The sequence below is a fragment of the Phoenix dactylifera genome, chromosome 3, assembly GCF_051530095.1.
Source record: "Phoenix dactylifera cultivar Ajwa chromosome 3, Ajwa_hap1_PhDact_Kaust_v1.1, whole genome shotgun sequence".
NCBI classification, from domain to species: domain Eukaryota; kingdom Viridiplantae; phylum Streptophyta; class Magnoliopsida; order Arecales; family Arecaceae; genus Phoenix; species Phoenix dactylifera.
This window is the reverse complement of record NC_143192.1, coordinates 21,410,109-21,418,814: the sequence shown is the minus strand read 5'-3', so window position 1 is coordinate 21,418,814 and position 8,706 is coordinate 21,410,109.

The following is an 8,706-nucleotide window of genomic DNA, read 5'->3' as shown; positions in this document are numbered from 1 at the left end:
AGACACTAATACAAAGATATGGGTGCTCATTAGAAGAATGAGTTCACTGAATTGACCTACAAAGAGAAATCTTATGAAGTCTTACTTACATGTCAAAAGATGATTCTCTTAGTGGAAGTTGTGCAACTGATCCTTTGACCTGAGATCACCATGGTATCTTGTGCACATGAACCTATGTTTTGGTTTACACTCATTCATGACAATAAGTTATGTACGAGGTCTTCTGGATATGGTGGATTGTGTACGAAGATTATGAGTAGGTCAACAAGGAATTAATCACTTCTAGTAAGAGAAGATAGCATCCTATTTATTCTAATCATATGATAATTCAGGAAGCCTTTGATCAAAGTAGAATGAAAATTAGAAAGAGTTTCTAATGTTTCATTATTTGAATTATCATTAAAAGATTGAGAAAAATATGAATATGAAATTGAGTTTGACATATATTCATACTCATATACATATTTGGGATGCAGTTTGATTAAAGGATTGAATTGCATGGTAACTTGCCACTGAAGGGTATTTTTGGTATTTCCACCAAATTCCATATTTCTCGGGTAGACATGACACGTTGCTAGACGTCAATCTTGTCTTATAGGTTTGATCGAACTAAAGAGTTTAATTTGATCATCAATTAGAAAGGATTCTAATTGTTAAGTTCGGGTTCGCGCAGTTTAGACTTAAATCGATTTGAAGAGTTCTAATCAAGTTGGGTCAACTCGCACTCACACCTATTGCTGGCTAAGTATGGAACCCAATGGGTCACACAAAAGAAAACTTATCAAGGGTCTAATTGGATTAGATCATGTTTGCAAGATAAACATCCTAGCATGTGTTGCAAACCTTAGCTCCTGATTCGAAGTGGATTCGAATCTGATTCGAATTGGATTCGAATCTGATTCTTAATTGATCTAATTTGATTAGATCATATTCTAATATGGGTTAGCCAAGAGTTGGCACCTAAATTGGCTTGATTTGAGTCTAATTGGATTAGATTTGATAAATCATTCATTTTTGACCGTTGGATCAACATTTGGATGAAGAGATGGATCAAATGGATGGCACCATGAATTGGAGCCATTGGATTTTCATCATAGGATGATGGGAGATCATGATGACGTGATGGATATCATTGGGAGGCGTGGAGATGAAAAATAGGTGAAGGAAAGAGAGAGAATACGTGAAGATTAAATGGATAAGGATGAACCATTTATTTGATCTTATCCATTCTCTCTCTTCTCTCTTCATCACGCCTAAGGGATATATGGCGCCTTCTTTCATGGCCTTTGGATCATCATCAACCCTTGATGAATGGATAAGGTTGGTTCCTATTTTTCTTGCGTGAGAAGAAGTGAAGAAAGGGAAGAGTACGGCGCATTTTCATGAAGAGGTGCTTAGGGAATCAAGCGCCACATCATAAGCGCTTGATCTTATCCTAACCACTTTTGATACGCCTCTCCCTATTTTTGTGGCGCCTTCTCTCCTCTTATCACGCCCCATCTGAAGGATGTGTGGATGGGATGCATCCTTTGGTGATGCATCCCCACGCCATCTATAAATAGGAATGCTCCCGGTGTTTTCAAATCATCGGAAATCAATCCAACTCTCTCTCTCTCATATCCCTTCTTTCTTACATTAGTTTCTTTCTTTCTAACATTGCTTCTAGTGTGTCCTAAGCCAAGACAAGGTGGTCTTCATTAGGACAAAAGGATTAGAAGTGATTTTAGAAGGCTAAAGAAAAATAGAAAGGAAGGAAAGCAAGCCGTTAGAGTTCTTTAGAAGAATTCTGCATTAAGGATCAAAAGTCTTTGGAGCTAAAGTCTTGATCAAGTTTTCGTGTGGATCACCATTGGAGGGCAGACACTTGGAAGCCTCGTGGAGATTGTACACTTTGGATTAGCGTTTGAGGTATTCTACTAATTCTGCATTTATTTTATATTATTTGATTGTAATCATTAAGGTGATCTAGGCTTAAAAGGGTTTCATGCATAGGGACTTTATTAAGAAAATTTTTAAAATCCCTAGCTTCCGCTGCCCATTATGACATGCTAGAACCCTACAGTGGTATCAGAGCTATCCTTAATTGGTTCAATCAAATAATAATGCATGATGTATGATTATTAATTTACCATGAGATAGTAATGTCTTATGCTTAATGAAATGCTGAAATATATGATTCATGTATGATATGATATGTAATAAAATGTCATGATATGAAATTTTCCATATGAAGATATGTTGAAGCATGTTAATTAGTTGCTTATGATTTATACATGCTATGAGATAGCTATGATGCATGATAGCTTATTTTAGGTATGTTAAATATATGTTACAATTAAAGAATGTGCTAGAGACTAGTAAGCCCTCAATAAAAATTATATTAAGTCATAGTGTTAAAAAATTTTGAGCTAACCCATTCTAGAACAATTAATCTAATTGGTGTCTAAGGAAAGCACTAAAGGTGGTTACTTAATTAGGACCTTACTCTTTGAGTAAGGGGAGCCTCCCACCTGCTTACCTGGCCAATTGTTTGATTGTCTATTATGGATAAGCTTAATATTGATATAATACTATTGATAGCCTTCCTTCATGCCTCGATATTATTATGTCAAGATCCATGCTAGTTTGTTGTGCTAACACAAAACTTGCAATGGGGACTGATGTTATACTGTCTTGGTGCATTAAGATGCTTATGGCATATTTTAATATATTGCCTTGTTGTGCAACCACAAGGGCAATATTATTCGAATATGACTATATGGAAATGAAGGGTTTGACTTAACTAAAATATTATTGTTTGTTGTGCTAACACAAGGCAATAAGTATTTTAAGAGGACAAGATAAAGTTGAGAATTGCATGAGATGCAATCGGAAAGAGTTTCCTACCTTTGAACTCATAAAGGTTTGTTGTGTAACCACAAGGCTTTTTATGATGAATTAGGATCTCAACCCTACTAAGAAAAATTATATTTTCACGTTTATCATAGGAGAGGGCTATGATATTCAATAAAAATAGTAGGAGACAAATTAGATTAAAGTCCTTATCTAGTTGCAAACATGTCATCATGATTGGTCTGCTTATATTAGTTATGTTCTTGCATATGTAGAATTATTAAATGGCTTCATTTTCACTAAGAGGCATCTTAGATGCCAACAAGTTGACCGGACCAAACTATGTGGACTGGTTGAGGAATTTAAAGATAGTACTCACTCAGGAGAAAATTTCCTATATACTTGAAACCCCTGATCTTGGAGATCTAGGGGATGATGCTACAGAAGAGGAGGTTGCCACACATAAGATGTGGAAAAATGACAGTTTGACTGTCAAATGTATCATACTTGCCTCTATGAGCAATGAATTACAGAGGCAACATGAAGGCATGGACACTCAATCCATACTTCTCAATTTAAAAGAGTTGTATGGAGAACAAAGCAGGACTGCTAGGTATGAGATATCTAAGCAGTTGTTCCGTGCTAGAATGAATGAAGGAACTCCAGTGCAAAACCATGTTCTTATGGTTATAGACTTAGTCACTAGACTAAGTCAATTAGGTTTTGCTATGGATAGTGAGCTCAGTCAGGATTTGATCCTGCAATCACTGCCTGATTCATTCTCTCAGTTTGTTGTGAACTTTCACATGAACAAGCTGAACACCTTCCTGCCCGAGCTGTTAAATATGCTCAAAACAGCTGAAGGCCATATTAAGAAGGATAAAGGTCCACTCCTTCTTATAGATGGCACCTCTAAGAGAAAATCGGGCAATAAGGGTTCTAAGAAAAGATTGAACCCCAAGAGTAGCATCAAAAAGAAAAAAGGAAAGAAAAACTTCGGATCAAGTACCTGTTTTCATTGCGGCAAAGCTGGCCACTGGAAAAGGAATTGCAAGAGTTTTCTTGCAAGTATGAAGACCGATGCAAGAGTTGCATCAAAAGGTATGTTTATGTTACATGCCAACTTGTCATTAAGTTCTTCAAATTTAAATTCATGGGTATTGGATACCGGCTGTGGTTTTCACATTTGCAAATCTTTGCATGGACTACAGAAAATTAAAATTTTGAAGAAAGGTAACTTCGAGCTGTATGGCGCTGGAGGAGAGTCCATCCAGGCTGAAGCTGTTGGAACCTACAACTTGGAGTTACCTTCGGGAGAGCTCCTACAATTAGAAGATTGTTATTATATGCCCAAAATTATTAGAAATGTAATTTCCATTCCTTTGTTGTTAAAGAAAGGATTTGAAATTAATGGAAAGGGCAATGGTTGCTCTATTTATTTTTCTAATAAGCATCTTTGCAATGGCATTATGGAAAATGGTCTTCTTGTTTTATTACTTAATGACAATGTCTTTCATATTAATAAAAGCAATAAAAGAAAGAGAGAGGAAGTAAATAACACCCTTCTTTGGCATTGCTGACTTGGTCACATAAGTGAATCAAGAATCAACAAGTTATACAAAGAAGAGTTCTTTGATCCTTATGATTATGAATCATTAGGAACTTGTGAATCTTGTCTTATGGGTAAAATGACTAAGTCTCCATTCACTGGACATGGAGAAAGGGCAAGTGAGTTATTAGGACTTATACACACAGATGTATGTGGTCCTATGACAACTCCAGCTAGAGGTGGATACTCTTACTTCATCATATTCACTGATGATTTATCAAGGTTCGGATATGTGTATCTTATGAAACATAAATCCGAAGCTTTTGATAAGTTTAAAGAGTATCAAAGTATGGTTGAGAAACAAACCGGAAAGTGTATTAAAATTCTTCGATCTGATCGAGGAGGTGAATACCTTTCTAGTGAGTTTTTAAATCATCTTAAAGAAAAGGGCATTCTCTCTGAATGGACACCTCCGTATACGCCACAATTAAATGGTGTAGCTGAACGGAGAAATCGTACTCTATTAGATATGGTAAGGTCCATGATGTGCTTTACTGATCTTCCTATTTCCTTCTGGGGTTTTGCCCTAGAGACCGCTGCACTAATATTAAACAGGGTACCTTCTAAGTCTGTACCTAGCACTCCATATGAGATATGGAGAGAAAAGAAGCCTAATCTTAAGTATCTTAAGATATGGGGTTGTCAAGCTTATGTCAAAAGAAATTTTGGACACAAGCTAAGTGCTAGATCAGATAAATGTATTTTTGTAGGTTATCCTAAAGATAGTATAGGATACATCTTCTATCATCCTACCGAACAAAAAGTTTTTGTAGGTAGGCATACCATTTTCTTAGAAAAAGAGTTTATCTTAGAAAAGGGCAAGGATAGAAAAATAGAACTTGAAGAAGTTCAAGACCTACAAATAGAAACACAAGAAATTCTTCAACCAGATGTACCAATTGATGAGGTACAACCACAACACACATCTCCTCTACGAAGGTCAGATAGAGTGCGAAGAGCACCAGAGAGATATGGGTTCATCATTGAAAATGATGAAGCCCACATTGTTCAGAATAATGATCCTCTGACCTATTCGGAAGCTGTCATGAGTAGTGACTCTGACAAATGGCTAGAAGCCATGAAATCCGAAATAGATTCTATGTATACCAACCAAGCAAAAGCAAGGAATTGACTATGATGAAACTTTTTCGCCAGTAGCTATGCTCAAATCTATTCGGATTTTGCTTGCAATAGCTGCATACTATGATTATGAAATCTGGCAGATGGATGTCAAAACCGCCTTCCTTAATGGTTATCTTGAGGAAGAGGTTTACATGACATAGCCAGAAGGATTTGTCTCAAGTAAGAGAGCAAATCAAGTATGCAAGCTTAAGAGATCCATTTATGGATTAAAGCAAGCATCGAGGAGTTGGAACATTCGTTTTGATACAACAGTCAAAGAGTTTGGTTTTATCAAAAATGTGGATGAACCATGTGTGTACAAGAAGACTAGTGGGAGTGCCATTGTCTTCTTAATATTGTATGTAGATGACATACTGATCATTGGAAATGATATTCCAATGTTACAATCGGTCAAGACTTGGCTGTCAAAAAGCTTTTCCATGAAAGACTTGGGAGAAGCATCCTATATACTTGGTATAAAGATCTATAGGGATAGATCTAAAAGGATGCTAGGCTTGTCCCAGTCTAGGTACATAGATAATGTGCTGAAAAGATTCAGCATGGAAGAAAGTAAAAGAGGTTATTTGCCTATGAGTCATGGCATACGTCTTTCTAAGAAGATGTCTCCTAAGACATCTGAAGAGAGGAATAGAATGAATTCTATTCCCTATGCTTCGGCAATAGGATCGATTATGTATGCTATGCTATGTACTAGGCCTGATGTTGCTTATGCCTTAGGCATAACAAGTAGATTTCAGGCTGATCCAGGAGAGGATCATTGGATAGCTGTGAAAAATATTCTTAAGTACTTGAGAAGGACTAAAGATATTTTTCTAGTTTATGGAGGATCTGAGTTGAAACTAGAAGGATTTTCTGATTCTAGTTTTCAATCAGACCCAGATGATAGCAAGTCCACTTCAGGGTATGTCTTTACCCTAAATGGTGGTGCAGTGAGCTGGAAGAGTTCCAAACAGCAAACTGTAGCTGACTCAACTACTGAGGCAGAATACATTGCTGTAAGTGAAGCCGCTAAGGAAGCTGTCTGGATGAAGAAGTTCATCTCTGAGTTAGGAGTAGTTCCCGAGATTGCTGGACCAGTCTCAGTTTATTGTGATAACACTGGAGCTGTTGCTCAAGCGAAGAAACCAAGGTCTCATCACAAATCCAAGCACATTCTAAGACGCTTCCATCTTGTTCGAGAGATTGTCGAGAGACAAGACATAGTCATTGAACGAGTAGACACCAAGAACAACCTAGCAGACCCGTTCACTAAAGCTCTACCACAACAGCAGTTCGATCGCCACCTCGATTGTATGGGGATAAAATATAAGAGCGATTGGCTTTAGTGCAAGTGGGAGATTGAAAGAGTAGATGCCCTACAAGCCAATCGCAATATGTATTGCGAAGGGTTTTTCTTTTGATTTGTCCAAATCATGTACATGACATTTAAATATGAATAAAGGCATTATATTTTATCATATGCTGTTGATTATATTTATGATAAACTCCTTAGATTAGGGCAATGGTTTTAAGACTATGATGAGATCATACTAGTGAGACTTAAAATCCTAAAATCCTAATCTTAAATATTCCCAGTCATTGGTACATTGAGTCGGGGATCAATGATTACCGGAAAGACTGGCATGTCTTATGTATGCTCGATGCAGAGGATGATTGATCTCATAATTATTTGTGTGGAGACACTAATACAAAGATATGGGTGCTCATTAGAAGAATGAGTTCACTGAATTGACCTACAAAGAGAAATCTTATGAAGTCTTACTTACATGTCAAAAGATGATTCTCTTAGTGGAAGTTGTGCAACTGATCCTTTGACCTGAGATCACCATGGTATCTTGTGCACATGAACCTATGTTTTGGTTTACACTCATTCATGACAATAAGTTATGTACGAGGTCTTCTGGATATGGTGGATTGTGTACGAAGATTATGAGTAGGTCAACAAGGAATTAATCACTTCTAGTAAGAGAAGATAGCATCCTATTTATTCTAATCATATGATAATTCAGGAAGCCTTTGATCAAAGCAGAATGAAAATTAGAAAGAGTTTCTAATGTTTCATTATTTGAATTATCATTAAAAGATTGAGAAAAATATGAATATGAAATTGAGTTTGACATATATTCATACTCATATACATATTTGGGATGCAGTTTGATTAAAGGATTGAATTGCATGGTAACTTGCCACTGAAGGGTATTTTTGGTATTTCCACCAAATTCCATATTTCTCGGGTAGACATGACACGTTGCTAGACGTCAATCTTGTCTTATAGGTTTGATCGAACTAAAGAGTTTAATTCGATCATCAATTAGAAAGGATTCTAATTGTTAAGTTCGGGTTCGCGCAGTTTAGACTTAAATCAATTAGAAGAGTTCTAATCAAGTTGGGTCAACTCGCACTCACACCTATTGCTGGCTAAGTATGGAACCCAATGGGTCACACACAAGAAAACTTATCAAGGGTCTAATTGGATTAGATCATGTTTGCAAGATAAACATCCTAGCAGGTGTTGCAAACCTTAGCTCCTGATTCGAAGTGGATTCGAATCTGATTCGAATTGGATTCGAATCTGATTCTTAATTGATCTAATTTGATTAGATCATATTCTAATATGGGTTAGCCAAGAGTTGGCACCTAAATTGGCTTGATTTGAGTCTAATTGGATTAGATTTGATAAATCATTCATTTTTGACCGTTGGATCAACATTTGGATGAAGAGATGGATCAAATGGATGGCACCATGAATTGGAGCCATTGGATTTTCATCATAGGATGATGGGAGATCATGATGACGTGATGGATATCATTGGGAGGCGTGGAGATGAAAAATAGGTGAAGGAAAGAGAGAGAATACGTGAAGATTAAATGGATAAGGATGAACCATTTATTTGATCTTATCCATTCTCTCTCTTCTCTCTTCATCACGCCTAAGGGATATATGGCGCCTTCTTTCATGGCCTTTGGATCATCATCAACCCTTGATGAATGGATAAGGTTGGTTCCTATTTTTCTTGCGTGAGAAGAAGTGAAGAAAGGGAAGAGTACGGCGCATTTTCATGAAGAGGTGCTTAGGGAATCAAGCGCCACATCATAAGCGCTTGATCTTATCCTAACCACTT